This window comes from Nansenia antarctica (assembly GCF_963989245.1).
Source record: "Nansenia antarctica genome assembly, chromosome: 5".
In the NCBI taxonomy this organism is placed as follows: Eukaryota; Metazoa; Chordata; class Actinopteri; order Argentiniformes; family Microstomatidae; genus Nansenia; species Nansenia antarctica.
The window spans coordinates 46643728-46660444 of record NC_137690.1 but is presented as its reverse complement, the minus strand read 5'-3'; positions in this window follow the sequence as shown (position 1 = coordinate 46660444).

Sequence of the window (16717 nt, the reverse complement as noted above, 5' to 3'; positions counted from 1 at the left end):
TCTCTTTCTATAACTAAATACAATATAAATATCCAGATACAACATAAATATCAAATTCAGAAAATTAAATAAGATGTATTTCAGTCACCTTACTACTCAGAGTCCTCTGTCCTGCACATGTCCAAAAACACTTATAATATTATAATGGCCTTTGAATTTATCCATATTTTTGCTCAGTCTTACACTCGCATCTAGTCCATTCCAAAGAGATTCCCCACACACAGAGATGCACATACTTTTACATTTAGGTGTTACAGCAACAAAATAAAGTGACAATTGCATAATATGCTAAATAAAATAGCTAGAAATACAAAATAAAGACAGACCAATAGACATTTGGGACCTTATATATAGTAGGTAAGATCGATACAGCTGGAGGAGGAGTTGTACAGCTATTACTGTATGATTAGTTTCTGAATCTGACACAAAAACAGTATTCCTTTAACTTTCCTGACTCGTTTCTAAATACAATCCTGCCACCTAGTGGCCAGAGGGGTGTATGTCTTTAATGTGGTGGAGGTGGTGTGTGTGTGTGTGTGTGTGTGTGTGTGTGTGTGTGTGTGTGTGTGTGTGTGTGTGAGGGGGGGAGGGGGGTAGAGAGGAGAGAGAGGGAGGGAGAAAGAGAGAAGGAAGGAAGGAACAAAGGAAGGAGGGAGGAAGGGAGGGAGGGAGGCAGAGAGGAGGAGAGAAAGAAAGAGAGAAAGAGTTCTTGAGGACAAGGAGGTGGAGATCTCTGAGGACCCGAGGGAAGCAGGGTCAGGTCATATTTCTGAGTCTGTGTATCAAAGGCAGGGAAAGATGGTAATTGGTAACAGTCTGACCATGGACCATGTAATGTCTATGGTTCGCAGTCGACATTATGTTCATTCTATTCAGTGAGTTGATAATGTTTAGTTCCGACCTACAGAGGGCGCTATATGTTTTACTCCTCTAGAGAGCAAGACACACTTGTTATGATATAGAGAGAAGCAGCGCGAGTGGTTTAGTTGTTGTGCTAATTTAGCCATGATAGCAGGAATTGTCATGTAAGCCTGGAAACGTTCACTAAAGAGTCAAACTGAGATCAATGTGTTGGATGATTTATTTCAAAACTTTACAGACCACTCAACCAGAACCACTGAGGTCTACTCTCTGTTCCTCCCTGTCCCTCCCTCTCTTCTCTCTGTCTCTCTCTGTCCCTCCCTCTCCTCTCTCTGCCCCTCCCTGTCCCTCCCTCTCCTCTCTCTGTCCCACCCTCCATCCCCTCTCTGTCTCTCCCTCCCTTCTCTCTGTCCCTCTCTGTCTCTCCCTGTCTCTCTCTGTCCCTCCCTCCCTCCCCTCTCTCTGTCTCTCTCTGTCCCTCCCTCCGCTCTGTCTGTCCCTCTCTGTCCTTCCCTTCCCTCTCTCTGTCTCTCCCTCCCTTCTCTCTGTCCCTCTCTGTCTCTCTCTGTCCCTCCCTCCCTCCCCTCTCTCTGTCCCTCTCTGTTCTTCCCTCTCCTCTCTCTGTCCTTCTCTCCCCTCTCTCTGTCCCTCCCTCCATCCCCTTTCTCTGTCTCTCTCTGTCCTTCCCTCTCCTCTCTCTGTCCTTCTCTCCCCTCTCTCTGTCTCTCCCTTCTCTCTGTCCCTCTGTTTCTCCCTGTCTCTCTCTGTCCCTCCCTCCCTTCTCTCTGTCCCTCTCTGTCCTTCTCTCCCCTCTCAGGTATCATAATTGTTTACTGGTAATGTTAGATTTGTTTCTTATAGACTGTATCTTAGCATTACAGTAAGTTATGATAGGGAAAGTCATAAAAGACAAGTTCATTGAGCGTGACTAATGCCTGAACAACAAATGTAATTGGGTCAATGACGGATAAGGTTTTCAGAAGTGCAAAAAGTTAAATGACGCATAACACGTTTTCCGTTAATAATATATTTAATATTTTGCACCCAAAGATGTGTAAATAGGACTAGCATAGATTGTCATCATTCGGTACAACCAAATCTTTTTTTTTACAACAGATTTCTGGTTGTACCGAATGATTATTTCTGGTTGGACCGAATGATAAGTAAACAGTTAAAACAGGCACATGTTTAGCTACCTATGTGAGAACTTGACCTTGAGCTTGAACTTAGCAATATAAGAATTCATATTAAATATATCTTTCTGGCTTCCGGTTGAGACACGGACAAGATGGCAGCATAAAGAAGGCTCTCCCGTTCAATTACGTTCTTAAAGTCCCTCAAACTTAGAATTTCATTTTAAAACAAACTACCAAATAAATAGTGAAAGAGGACAGAGATGACCACTAGGAAAAAGGACAAGAAGCAACTGCAGCAACAGTTTCCAAACGAAAAAAGTCGTAGCAACTCTCCTAATGCTAGCAATGATGACCACGAGGGCGATTCAATGCTCCCGGAAAACACAGTAGACTTGGGTCTGATTCTGAGAGAACTGAGAGATTTCCGACGGGACAATAAGACCCAACTCGAGGATATAAAAGAAGAAATAACGAGTGCAAACGTTAGACTGGAGGGGGCAGAAGGGCAAATTGCGAATGCTGAGGAGAGAATTCAGAACACAGAAGATATCCTGACAGAAATGCTAAAGCTACAGGCCAGGACAGAAGAGAAGCTAACCGACCTAGAGGGCCGCTCCAGACGTGATAATATCCGAATCTACGGTATTCCGGAGGGGGCAGAAAAGGACTCCTCGTCGATGATCACATTCGTGGAAAAACTACTCCTAGAAAACCTCGCCATACCCAACACAACGAGTCTACAAATTGAGAGAGCCCACCGTGCCCTCGGTCCACAGCCACCAGCGGAGGCACAGCCAAGATCCATCTTGGTAAAGTTCCTCAGCTTCAGAATCAAAGAAACGACGCTCCGCGCGGCATGGCAAAAGAAAGGATTCACCTGGCAGGGGACGCGAGTCAATCTGGATAACGACTATGCCCCACGCATTCTCCAAAAGCGAAAAGAATATGCAGAGGCCCGGAGGATCCTGAAGGATAAAGACATCCACTTCCAAACGATGTTCCCAGCCCGGTTAAAGGTGAAATATGACGAGGGGACCAAGATCTACGAGACCGTGGAAGAGGCGACGCAGGACATGGCTAACAGAGGTCTCCCCATCAAGCCCATCGGAGCCCCGGAGACGCTGATGGAGCAATTGAGGCAGCTGACATGGCAGACAGGCGGCAGGCGGACCGGGAGACGTGGCAGACGCAGGCTACAAGGAGAAATTGCAAAACTACAGAAGAGACCCACCACCCACAGACAGTTCGGTAAAAGCTGAGTGAAATTATTAGTTATAAACAACGACTGCCCTATTAATCTACTCAGAATTAAACGGACACTTTGGGTGGGTGAGTTCAGCTCATACTATTGAAACTGTTTGCTGGTTAGTATATTTAAAAAAACGTGAGTTACCTAGTTGAATAATTAAAATACAAATAAGAATTGGGAAAGGAACGAACGATGGAACCTTCTCATACTGTTATCTCCAAGGGCCCTCTCTGTCTATGGGAGAGGGGTTTTCCCTTGGAGCCTATTGTTTTAGGCTTGTGGAGGGTTGTAGTAGTGACCCCTACCTTGGAAGTAACTCAAGTACTTGTTTCTTTTACTTGTTTTTTAAATTGTATTATTATTATTATTATTATTATAAAAAAATTAAAAAAAAAAAAAAAAAAATCCCGGGCATAAGGCCCTTACCTCCACCCCCCCAGAATGGGGGACCATAGTACTTTTATTTATTTATTTTGATATATTTAAGATGAAGGGTGGGGAGAGGGGGGGGAGACCAGGGTCGGGATGGGGAGGGATGGAAGTGGGAGGGATGAGGGGGGGGGTGTGGTGGGGGGAAGGAGGGAAGGGGGTTCAAGGGGCAGGGGCGCCGCTAGGGGGGGGTAAGTTAGGATGATTCTAAGGGCCCAGCACTGACAGGGGCCCAAGAGAATCTTATTTTATTATATTATATATATTTATAATAATATTATTATTATTATCATAAGGACATTAATGTAGCCGACTTCAAATTATAATTCTATGTATTAAAAAAACTCACAAAAGAAACAAACTGGAATTTTGTTTCTCTATGTTTGACAAAATTAAGCCTTATTATTTACCCCTCTATTTATTCATTGCATGGTTCAGTCCACCGCGCGTGAGCTGCTAGACTAGATAGTTGGGGGCCTTAGGGCTATATGAGGCTAAATTTGTGCAAAAGCACAGAATTTGGCCCAGATGTAGCTCAGAGTATGCTCTAATGATTTAGCCAGGGCGCCTGAGCCAGCGACCATGGCGGCCAAATCAATATGGCCGCCCTCCGAAAAAGGTTTTGGCTATAACTTTTGAACCAAATTAGCTTCAAATAAAAACTTGGTGTCTTATTTATGTTTCTTGGCCATTAGAAACACATTGGAATGCTTATATTTATAATTGGGTGTGTCTGGACCCCTAATTTGCATATTTCGGCGGCTCCCCGAAAATGAGTTTTACCATAACTAAAAAAATAAAAATAAATCCAATATTGACCCATTTTGAATGTTGGGGAGCATGTGGGGGGGCCAGACCTCGTGAACTTACAGACAGTTACAATTTGAATTTTAAAAAGCTGTTTACAGTAGTGTGACTTCATGCTTGTGTGCAAGTCATAAAGATGGACAGTAACGTGTACAACTACTATTTTCTTCCTCACGTAAGTTATAATTCATCATTCATCATCATAATATTCCAGGATCCCGCTCTCTGCACCTCACAACATTAGCTAGCTAGTTAGCTGGCTAGCTAACGCCCAGGCTCCACTATGGCCATCGAGCGTTGCGTCTGCGTTGCGTCCGGAATTGCTGTCAGCCAGGGAACGTTTCTTTTGTAATCAATGAAAGGTGCTCCGTTGCGGCCGCGTTGCGTTGCGGCCGATGGCTGCGTCCAAAGTAAACATTCGGCAAAGTTTGATTTATGATGGCGAACGCAAATACGTATATTTACAATTGTATATTGGCTGTTGGTTATAATTGTATATTGGTTGTTTTCTGGTGTTGTTTTCTTGTTTTGCTCTGTTTGTAGTCTACTTGATGTCTTTTTATCATCAGTTAAATCACCACAGCGGTTAATCCACTAATAGAGAAGATACCAGATTGAAAATGCACATAGCCAACTACTCCATAGCTCGTGCCTGGTCGCAGCTATTGCGAATTGTGAATCACCACAGGTGCTTGAAGCTTGTTGCAGAAATGGATGACGAACGGCTGATACTTGAGGTGGAAAAATCTATATTTTTATATGCGACAAATGACGGTGGAGCAGGTAGAACGTCAAAGTTAATGCAACGCCGATGGCGAGGTGACGCAACGCTGGTAGTGGAGCCAGCCTGTAATATTCTACAGTAGCTAGCTATCAAGATAACAATGACTGATGCCTTCTTCTGTTTACACAAACACAGCCCATTGTCATATATGCATTCTTATCATTTCAATTGATAGGAGACATGCTGAAAATAAGGTATTGTCTTGTTTTACTTCTGTCTACAACTACTATTTCCTGCAACGACAACATGTAGGCTACAATTTCCTCAATCTCACGTAAGTCATGTATTATGTCATCACAATATGGCCTCTACCTCTAGTAGCGGCACCATTAATTGGGACCTATGCTGTCTCTGCCAATGAAATGCTGATGAACCATTGCAAAGACCCAAGATACAACGACTTGTATCACTAGAAAGGGAAAAAAAGATTTCTTAGCTATTGCTAATGTTCTTCCTTCTTCTGTTAATGTTACAATTGATCAGTTGAATGATGTTTCAGGTATTGCAGCAACGCTTAAAACACATAATGCTATGTATCACAAACGCTGTAGAAGCTACTGTAGTAGTTGTCGTCTCAAAAGGTCTCCAAAGTATGACGTTGGCTCCTCCTTAGTAGTGAGTCCTAAAAAGCTTCGATCATGTCAACCCAAAGCCTGTGGCATTTATTGTGTCGTATGTGAGGGGGAGATATGGATGACCTTCACAAGGCAGTAACAGATAATGTTGATTCCAATCTGAAAAGCTGGGCAGAATCCTGTAAAAAATTTTTGCTTCTTGGTAGATTAGTTACACAAGCTTCAGATGTGCACGCAGCAGGTGTGTACTACATGCCAAATGTTATCTCATGTTGCGATATGCAGCAAAACGGCAAGCATCTCATGACACTGCCAGGCCAGGGTGTCAGAAGGGGAAGCATCTACCAGTGAGCGGGGGACAACCTTTGACCATCTAACTATTGCACAAATTGTTGCCCTGGTTGAGGTTTCAGATCCTCCTTCACAATCTCCTATTACGGCAACTCTACAGGAACCTTATGAAAGAACGCAGGTGTTTCAAGCAACATCTCCTCAGCTATCTGCCTGAATAGAGTGAACACCAGAAGGGGAGGGAAACCTACATCGCAAACAAGGAACAAGTGGCTAAGAGGAACAATTGGTTCAGGATGAGGCAATTCTGTTGATGAGGGCTGCCTTGGTTTTACACAAGTACTGCTTACAATGAGGCCACACATTTGACGGCACTTGACGGCTCCTGCCAACTGTCTCACAACATCTGTTGCTGAACCCTTACGAGTGTTCAATTATATCGTCCTCCATGGTCCAGAGTTCCTCAAACCCTGTGCAGCTAATACAGAAGATGCCAACCTGCAACCGAGAATGTCAATGTCAGAAGTACAATGCATTTGGCGGCACCCATCACACCTGCAAGACCGACGCAATACGTCACAGCAAGGAAATTGACATTTGCCAATTGACCTGACCCAGAAGCCAAACAAAACAAAACAAAATCATTATGCAAATTAGGGGTCCAGACACACCCAATCATGAATATAAGCATTATAATGTGTTTCTAATAGTCAAAAAACATAAAATAGACACCAGGCTTGCATTTCTAGTTCATTTGGTTCAAAAGTTATAGCCGAAACCTTTTTCAGAGGGCAGCCATATTGATATGGCCGCCATGGCGACCCCGGTGGTCGTTGGCTCGGGCGCCCTGGCTAAATCATTAGAGCATACTCTGAGCTACATCTGGGCCAAATTTGGTGCTTTTGCACAAATTTGCACAAAAATATCCCTAAGGCCCCCAACTAATTCTTATTCGGCCGGTTTCACAGACAAGGCTTAAGCCTAATCCTAGACTAAAAAACATCTTCAATGGAGATTTTACATTGAAAGTGTGATTTAGTCCAGGACTAGGCTTAAGCCTTGTCTCTGAAACCGGCCCATTATGTTTGTTCTGACGATCAAGTTCAGCGCGCCCACACTCCGTCGCGCATTGTTCATGTTCCTTGTTTATTGTCTCTGAATGAAAGAGATAATAAAATGTTTTTTTTCTCCCACAAACCATTACAAATGTCTTTGTAATAATTTACTGGATAAGAGAGAAACCTGTACACATACACACTGGTGTGCACACACTAGTTCTATATGTAGAACAGGCAATAAGGGATGATAAATATACATATATTAATCACATATTAAGATGGCCACAAATTATGGCCACACTAAAATATCTGCTTGCCATCCCTTTGCCACCCCATGTATAAATCTCTAGAATCGCCACTGCCAGGGCCCTCTTCAAGCAAGGCAGCCAGAGAGGAGAGCAGAGGTAAAGAGGCAGAAGAAGAAGAGCAAGAAGTAACAAAGGACAATGACAGCCGCACAGCAAGTTGGCTTTATCACTAGATTTCAAGGATCTTATTAAAGATGTTGCTACTAAGAAGGCCCAGCGTTTAGCTTTGATTTGATTTGATCTCTTTACTCCTATCTTGAATCGTTGTGCAATAGGCTAGATATAGTTTTTAGCTCTCCAGGTATACTATTCCACAGTACTGCCGCAATGTGTAAAAATGACCGCTTTCCCATTTCACTATTCAATTTCGCTGGCACCATGTCTGTGTTGCTCCCTCTTGTATAAGACACTTTTGTCTTTGTGTGAAACAAGCAATGCTGAGTCAGTAAATATCTCTGCTGTAATTCTTCATTGATCTAATCCTGACAGTATTATGGCCAACTGATCTTTAAAAGATCTACATTTATTTAGACACAATACCACCCTATTAAAATTATATTTTTGCTTTTTGTGTGATTTATACTTTTATAATTGGGTTCAAATCTTCATTTAATTATACTTTTGTCCTTGTGTTGTTCAAGTCTTAATTTAATAAGTTAAAGAATGTTGAGATTTCTTTGCTGAATTGTTGATTCCTGTATTAATTGTAATTTTAAATTACATTTACAAAAGATGTCCATCATTGAATTTCTTACAGTGCATCAATAGTTCATCAACTTCAACTGGGTTTTCTAGGTTGATGGGTGGTTTAGATGGGAGGGGTTGTCTAGGTTGATGGGTGGTTTAGGTGGGGGGGGGGCCCAAAATGATATTCTGTCATGGGGCCCAGGGCTGGACTGGGACAAAAATTAGGCCCTGGCATTTTTGGCCCAGACAGGCCCACCCCAATCGGTCGGACCACACCCACCAGCACAAAAATACTTGCCTTATATACTCGTCTTATATACTGTGCTGTACAGTCATATGACAAACTGTACAGTAGTATTCCCCCAAACCACTACAAAGACGACTACATACAGTAAGCAATGGTACCAGTGCAAGTAGACCAGTGTACTCAGTGATCAGATTCCAGAGCGAATTTACGAACGCAGCCTTGTTGTTCTAGATTTTTTTTCCCATTATCAACCTATCATTGCGCTTAGGAGTAAAACAAAGCACGCAACTGTCGCGTCTATCTATTCATGGCAACTCTACATTGTGATTTACAAGGGATATTAACTAATATTAAGTAATATGATTAATTGGTTACATTTTGCAATTGATCCGTGGTACACATGCGTGCCGAACCGTGGGGGGCGATCCGTTACACCCCTAACAGCTACCTATATTTTCCTTACCGGGTCAACGGTTACAGGCTGACTCGGCCCCGCTTCTTCTGTATCCTCTCTATCCTCTGTATCTGTCCCCTGCTCCCGCTCCTCCCTGCCAGCCTCCTCTTCAACCTGTTGCTGTTGCTGCTGTGGTAAACTTGAGGGTGCAGCAAACATGTCCCTAATGTTTACACATTTGGCAGCATCTGCCTCGAGTTTCTTTTTGTTTTTCTCCCTAAGTTTTTCCCAGCCTCCCTTCCGTTTTAGTGTGCTTTTGCGCTCCATCTCTCTCAGTATCTATCTAGTAACTATCCAGACTAAATTTATTTTGCCGGCCGGCTCTGCCCAAAACTACCGCGAAACTGAGACGGAGGTCTGGTGCTGCGTGCGTGCGTGACCCCTGACCCCCCCCTCCTTCTCTCTGTTGATTGGGCCAGCCCAGTGTCTGTATATAAAATTGGCCAATGGGCCGCTGTCCCTGATTTATGGGCCGTTCAATGGTAGCTTTCGATTTATGGGCCGTTCGATGGTAGCTTTCGGCCAGGCCGGCTGGTAAAAAAAAAAAAAAAAAACGTTTTATTTTTTTATTTTTTTGCCGGTCGGCTCGGCCCAAAACTACCGCGGCCCACCGGGCAAATGCCCGGTATGCCAGATGGCCAGTCCAGCCCTGATGGGGCCCAGAATCTCTAGCGACGCCCCTGTCAAGGGGAGAGTGGGGGTGGGGGGATAATGGGGAGGTCAGTGTGGGAGGGAAAGGGGAGGATGGAAAGGGGGACTACACTTATACAAGACAAACAATCAACCAACAGACTGACAGACAAGACAACGAGAAGGACAGGGAAACAACCACAACAGTAAGCAAGAACGAAACTAGAGTAGGAGGACAACAGTGGATAAAACAATACATAAGGATAATAATAATAATAATAATAATAATAATAATAATAATAATAATAATAATAATAATAATAATAACTACCTTAACTCTTTGACTGCCAGCCATGTTCAGAGCGGAGAGCTCCACACTGCCAGACTTTTGGGGCATTTTCGCTGAACTTTGAAGACCCACCAAATATTGACTTTTCGGACTACATAAACATTGAACATATCTACCAAAACTTTAGACTCTCTTCTTTCATCAGTAAAAGAAAGTTTGTTTCTAGCCTCTTTGAGTGTTTAGAAATCGGCCGTAGAACATAGGGTGGTTTCAGCAAAAACACCTGATTTTGACCAATAAACAGAGAAAACGAGCTTTTTCTGCAGATTTTAAAAAAAAAAGATTTTCCTGCACTTTTTCTGTATCATCCGACTCTGAACTGTTTGAAGAGTCGCGCGATGGCCGCGATGCTCCGCAATGCTCCGCGCCGCAATGCTCCGCGCCGCGTTTGGCACATACCCTGATCCGTTTCGCCATTACTACAACCCACAGCAAGCCACTTCCTTCTCCAGGCTTTTATCGAACTACTGCCCCCATCTGGGACCGAAATACATTACACCCAAGTCTGAAATTCACTCGCTAGGTGTAGAACATGTCAATAACGCGATCCCCGCGAAAAAAGAAAAAAAATCTATAAGACGCCAATTGGCGTCTTTGGCAGTCAACGTTACTATTCTATAAGACGCCAATTGGCGTCTTTGGCAGTTAAACACCACCAGATAATCAATAACATAATCAACAACAAACAACATTTTTTTTTTTTTTTTTTTTACAAATGTAGGTCCCCGACATAGCACTCCGACCGAGGTCAAGCGAACATATCAAGGACTTCTCCAATAGAGACTGCGCCCCACCCCCACAAACGCTGTTCCATATTTCCATTCTTTTCAGCAATGTATGTTTCTATAATAAAGTTGTGCTTAAGGAGTTCTTTAAATCTACTTATATTTAGGGATTCTTTTTTGTGTGTTTTGAATATAAATATTTTACCTAATAAAATGGTTTTATTATTTATCATTTTATTTTCCTCGTCAAGATCACCAATTAAAACCTTCACAAGGTCCAACTTAAGAGTTTTATTTTTATTGGAATAAAGCTTTTGTACTTGTGTCCAAAATAAGGCTACACAAGGACAATACCAAAATAGATGGGGGGAGGATTCAATTTCCTCGTCACAGAACCTACATAGGTTAGATTCTTCTAGGCCCCAGATATGTAACATTTTTTTGTTGCTAAATAATTATAAATTAACTTGAATTGAAAGTATCTTATGTGGGAATCGACAGTTGTTTTATAAATGAGATTAAAAACTTGGTACCATGGGAGTGGACAATCAAACAGGTTCTCCCATTTATTGTGTAATCGATATGGGATGGCCACTAAATCTTTTGAGGTTGTGTAAAAATTATAGATTGGTTTATTTATTTTAATCCCTTTTAGCCATTTCCAATTTTTTATGTGTGGGTGGCAGACAATTATATTTCGGGTGTCATTATTGATTATTTTCCTCCATTTGGGGGGGAGGGCTGCAGTCAACTGATTATAGTCTTGGATGGGGCAAATGCTACCATATGTCTTAGCAAATTGCTTATGGGTCATAATCCTTCCATCTACATTTAAGTCTTTTATAAATACAATATTTTTTTCAAACATGTGTTTCCAGTAAAAAGGTTTTCTCTGAATTAGAATATTGGAATTGAACCATATTATTTGCTGAAGAATATCATCTCGGCCCTCAGGTGGATAGAATTGGAACCATAGCCAGTTCTTCAAGGCATCCTTCAGGAAGCTGGAGATTCCCGTAATTTTATTCTCAATTAGGGCAAACATAGATGGATGGATCTGTAGAAAGGGAAATAATCTCTTTTTGAAAAGGGGATGAGCACTTTGTAATAATCTACTTGAGAACCACTTTGTATTTTCATATAATTTTGGAATAATATTAGCTTTTAAAGAATAGTTTAGGGCTTCTATATTCAGTAATTTCAGTCCACCGTTTTCATAACTATTATATACATATTTTATTTTTTATTTTATCTGGCTTATTATTCCAAATGAATTTGAAGGTTTTTTGTTCATACCATTTGAAAAGATGCTCTGAAGGAGTGGGTAATGCCATAAATAAGTATGTAAACTGTGAGACAACCAGAGAGTTAATTAGTGCAATTTTGCCATAGACTGTTAACATTTTACCCCTCCAGGGCTGTAATGATTTATCCATTTTACTCATTTTATTTGTGAAATTTACAGTCGTTATTTCTGATAGATTTAGTGGTACATGAATCCCCAAAATATCTACTGGACCATCTGTCCATTTAATTGGCAAGTCACATTGTAAGGAGACAGCTGTTCCTTTCAGTGCCCCAATCCTGAGAATAGTGCATTTGTCATAGTTGGGTTTTAAACCAGACAACACAGAAAAAAGGTTTAAATCACTCGTGAGTGCTTACAAGGACGACACAGAGGGGCTCAGTAAAAAGTTGGAATCATCTGCATACAATGAGACCTTTTCCTCCATACCGTTAATTTCCAGCCCTTTAATCTTTTTATTTGATCGTATTTTAACAGCTAATATTTCAATAGCTATTATGAAAAGGTATGGTGAGAGAGGGGAACCTTGTTTGACTCCTCTTAATAATGGGATGTTCTCTGACAAATACCCATTATTTATAATTTTACAGCTCGTATTTTTGTTCATAATTTTAACCCAGTTAATTAAAGATTCCCCAAAGTAAAAAAATGACAGGGATTTACTATATATAAAGTCGAGTCTAACCTTATCGAAGGCCTTCTCAAAATCTGCAATAAATACTAGACCTGGTTTTTGGGATGTTTCATAATGCTCCATTATTTCCAACACTTGTCTAATATTATCCCCAATATATCGTCATTTCAAGAACCCAGATTGGTTTGGATGAATAACAGAAGACAGAACCTTTTGCATACGAAGTGCTATACATTTTGCCAGTATCTTGGCATCACAACACTGGAGTGTGAGAGGCCTCCAGTTTTTTAAGTATTCTGGATCTTTATATTGCCCATTTGGGTTTTGTTTCAAGAGTAATGAGATCAGACCTTCTTTTTGAGAATTAGCCAGGTAGCCAGATTCATATGAATAGTTGAAGCAGGTAAGTAGTGGTAACTTTATTAAATCAAAGAATGTATGATATACCTCAGTCGGTATCCCATCGAGTCCTGGGGTTTTGCCAGGTTTGAAAGATGTAATAGCTTGCCAGAGCTCATGTTCTGTTATTAACCCTTCACAAGATATTTTTTGTACGTCTGACAGTTTGGTTTCATAATTATCAGGAAAAACATTGTTGCAGCAATCCAATGTAATGGGTTGTGATTCAAAAGAGAAAATATCACTAAAATATTTGACCTCCTCTTTTAAAATTTCATTTGGAGAGGCAATCGATTTCCCATTATCAAGAGTCAATTTTGATACATTTTTTTGGGAAGAATTCTTATGTTGCATATTAAGAAAGAATTTAGTACACCTATGACCTTTTTCTATCCATTCAGCTTTTTTCCCACAAATTTTTTTTGTTGCTCTTTCCTGCATTAATCTTTCTAATTCTTTCTGTTTCTTGTCCAGACACTTCATAAATTCACTGTCATCAGATTCATTTGTACAGTTGGTCAAAGCCTCAATCTCCTTTACAAGGTTATTTTCTTCTCGTTTGAGCCTTTTGAGTTTTTGTGATGAAAATGCAATAGTGTGGCCCCTAAAGGCACATTTAAACGCGTCCCATACAGTCAGCGGATCCGATGAGCCAATATTATGTGTGAAAAAATCTGTGATAAAGAACTTTTTTTTTTTACTTATGTACATATCATCTGTTACTAGGGATTGATTAAACTTCCAGTAACCTGGACCACGGGGATATTCATTAATTGTAAATTGTAGTGTTATTAAATGATGATCAGATCTCATTCGATCTCCAATATCCACCTTATTCACTTTTGAAACCAGAGAGAAAGAGATTAAGAAGTAGTCAATACGACTAGCACAGGTGGATCTTCTCCATGTAAATTTGGTTGAGTGTGGGTTTTTGAGTCTCCAAATATCTACCAAATCGTGCGTATCCATAGTGCTAGTGATTTCCTTTAAGGCACGTTGGTGGTAATTTGACGTCTTATTTCCTTTTCGATCAATTGCACTATTCAAAACCGTATTGTAATCACCAGCAACTATAATGTATTCATATGTGCCTTGTAGGTCTTGTATGGTGTCACTAATTTTTTCAAAAAATATTGGTTCATCAGTATTAGGCCCATATAGGTTTACCAGACATAGATTCTTTTGTGCTACATTAATATTCAATATAATCCACCGACCATGGTTATCTGTCTGGGAGGAGATCATCATAAAATCTAATTGTTTTTTAAATAGTATCATAACACCTTTAGATCTCCAAGAGCCATGAGAGAAGAAAATAGGGCCGTCCCATTCATCACGCCACTGCGCCTCGTCAGAGATTATAGAATGTGTTTCTTGTAAACAGATAATCTGGTGATTGTTTTCTTTAAGCCAAGAGAAGACTGTGAGCCTTTTTTAAAAATCAGCTAGACCGCTACAATTATAGCTGCCTATAGTTATTTGATCCAGGGTCATGTGAGTTTATTATTAATGTTTGTTTACAACTGTTTACTATAGCGACTGGGAAGCTTTTCATGTACATGATGGAAATATCACATGTTATAACCTAAATGCAAGATATAAGAATAGTTTCTTTTAACGTTAATGGTTTACTTAACCCGATAAAAAGAAGGAAGATCCTAACAAAATTAAAGAAATATAGAATACAAATAGCATACCTACAGGAATCCCACCTTACCAATACAGAGCATGCCAAATTGAATAAATTGGGTTTTAAATATGTATATTCATCCTCATACGAATCAGGTCATAGGAGGGGTGTGGCCATACTGTTATCAAATACAGTGACCTATGAACACATATCAGAGTTTAAAGATAAAGATGGTAGATTTATAATGATAATAGGGAAAATAGAGGGAACCCTAGTGAGTTTACTGAATGTATATGCTCCTCCTGGTAGTGACTGGACGTTTTATAGACAGATATTTGATTTAATGGCCACAAAATCTCAGGGAATTTTAATCTGTGGGGGGACTTTAATGTTCGTTTAAACCCAAGATTGGATGCATCTAGCGGTAATCCAGAGTCAAAACCTATAAGTAGGAAGATAAAAGCATTAATGAAGGAAATGGGAATCATAGATGTTTGGAGAGAATTGTATCGATCCAGCCGGGACTACACCCACTACTCCTCCCCCCATGCTGTATACTCAAGGATAGATTATTTTTTAATTTACAATAGAGACCTACATAGAATAAGTCAATGTGACATAGGACCGATTGCCCTCTCTGATCATAGCCCTATTTACATGTCTGTGTGTCTCAATAGAAAGCCAAGGTCTACAATATGGAGGCTGAATTCAAGTATCCTGAATAACCCAGAGACGAGGGAGGCCATGAAGACTGAAATTAGAACATATCTTGAATTAAACGATAACGGGGAAGTGGCTCCGAATATGCTCTGGGATGCACTTAAAGCAGTAATGAGGGGTAACATCATCGGCACTACTTCACTTATAAAAAAAACGTAGAGGACAAAGACTGCATGACCTGGAAATGAAATTAAAACATCTACAAAGACAACACAGTAACAATTTGGATAACAGGGTGAAACAAGAAATGAAAGACAAGGAACGAGATAAATGAAATAGGCAACCAGGAGTCCAGGACATACAAAAAAAACGATTATAGACTGTAGTAGAGGTTATCTGCCTGGTTAGGAAGGTCCCGTAGGGGGCAGTATAGCTTCCGGGTTAGTCTAATGTGGGGAACGGCCATGCTCTGTAATGCTCTGCACTTATTAATATAAACCAGTTAATGTTTACCCGCTGTCCACTCATCATTATTATATTAGGAAAATATCACATCTGGCGACGAGATAAACGGTGAACTTGAAGGAAGTTGTGGAAAAGACGAACAACTTGTGAGTTCTAGTACGCTGACAACGCAGCTAATGTCGGAGGACGAGGGAGCTAATAGTGATAGCCAAGACGTCGAGATGGCTACCATGATGGTCGGAACACTCACTGCTTTTGACAGTAACACCCAGACGTGGGAGGAGTCTGTCGAAGTTTTGGGACATTTTTTCATTGCAAATGGGATTACGGATGCGGATAGGAAGCGGGCAATATTGCTAAGCTCTGTAGGCAGTCGGACATACAGTTTAATGAGGAACTTGTTGAGCCCGGACAAGCCTGGTGAGAAGACATGACGTCTTGACCGCACTGCTTCAGTCGCATTATAACCCGAAGCCCAGCGAGATAGTCCAAAGATTTAAATTTTATTCAAGGATTAGAGCGGCAAATGAAACTGTGACGGAGTATGTGGCAGTACTAAGAGAGCTGGCTCAACATTGCAACTACGGTGACAAATTGAAAGAGATGCTACGCGACAGGCTCGTGTGTGGCATAGCAGATGATCGCATACAGCGGAGATTGTTGGCGGAGGCGGAGCTAACGTTCGACAGAGCCTTGAAAGTCACGCAAGCCATGGAAACTGCAAATAGGGATGTGCAGGATCTGCAGTTGGGACCGAGAACGCTGGACAGTACTGTGAGTAAAGCTGTATCCCAGGCGCCAGTGTATAATGTGAAGGAAAAACAGAAGTGGCAAGGACAAACAACTCCATTGTTGGCATGTTATAGATGTGGGGGTGAACATTATGGCAAGGGACTGTCGTTTTCTCAATGAAAAGTGCCATGGCTGTGGGAAAAATGGGCATGTGAAGAAAATGTGCAAATCCTCAACTCCGGATCAACTTAAGCTTAAGGGAGGAGGGAAGTACAAGCAAAAGAGTTTTAGTAATGATAAA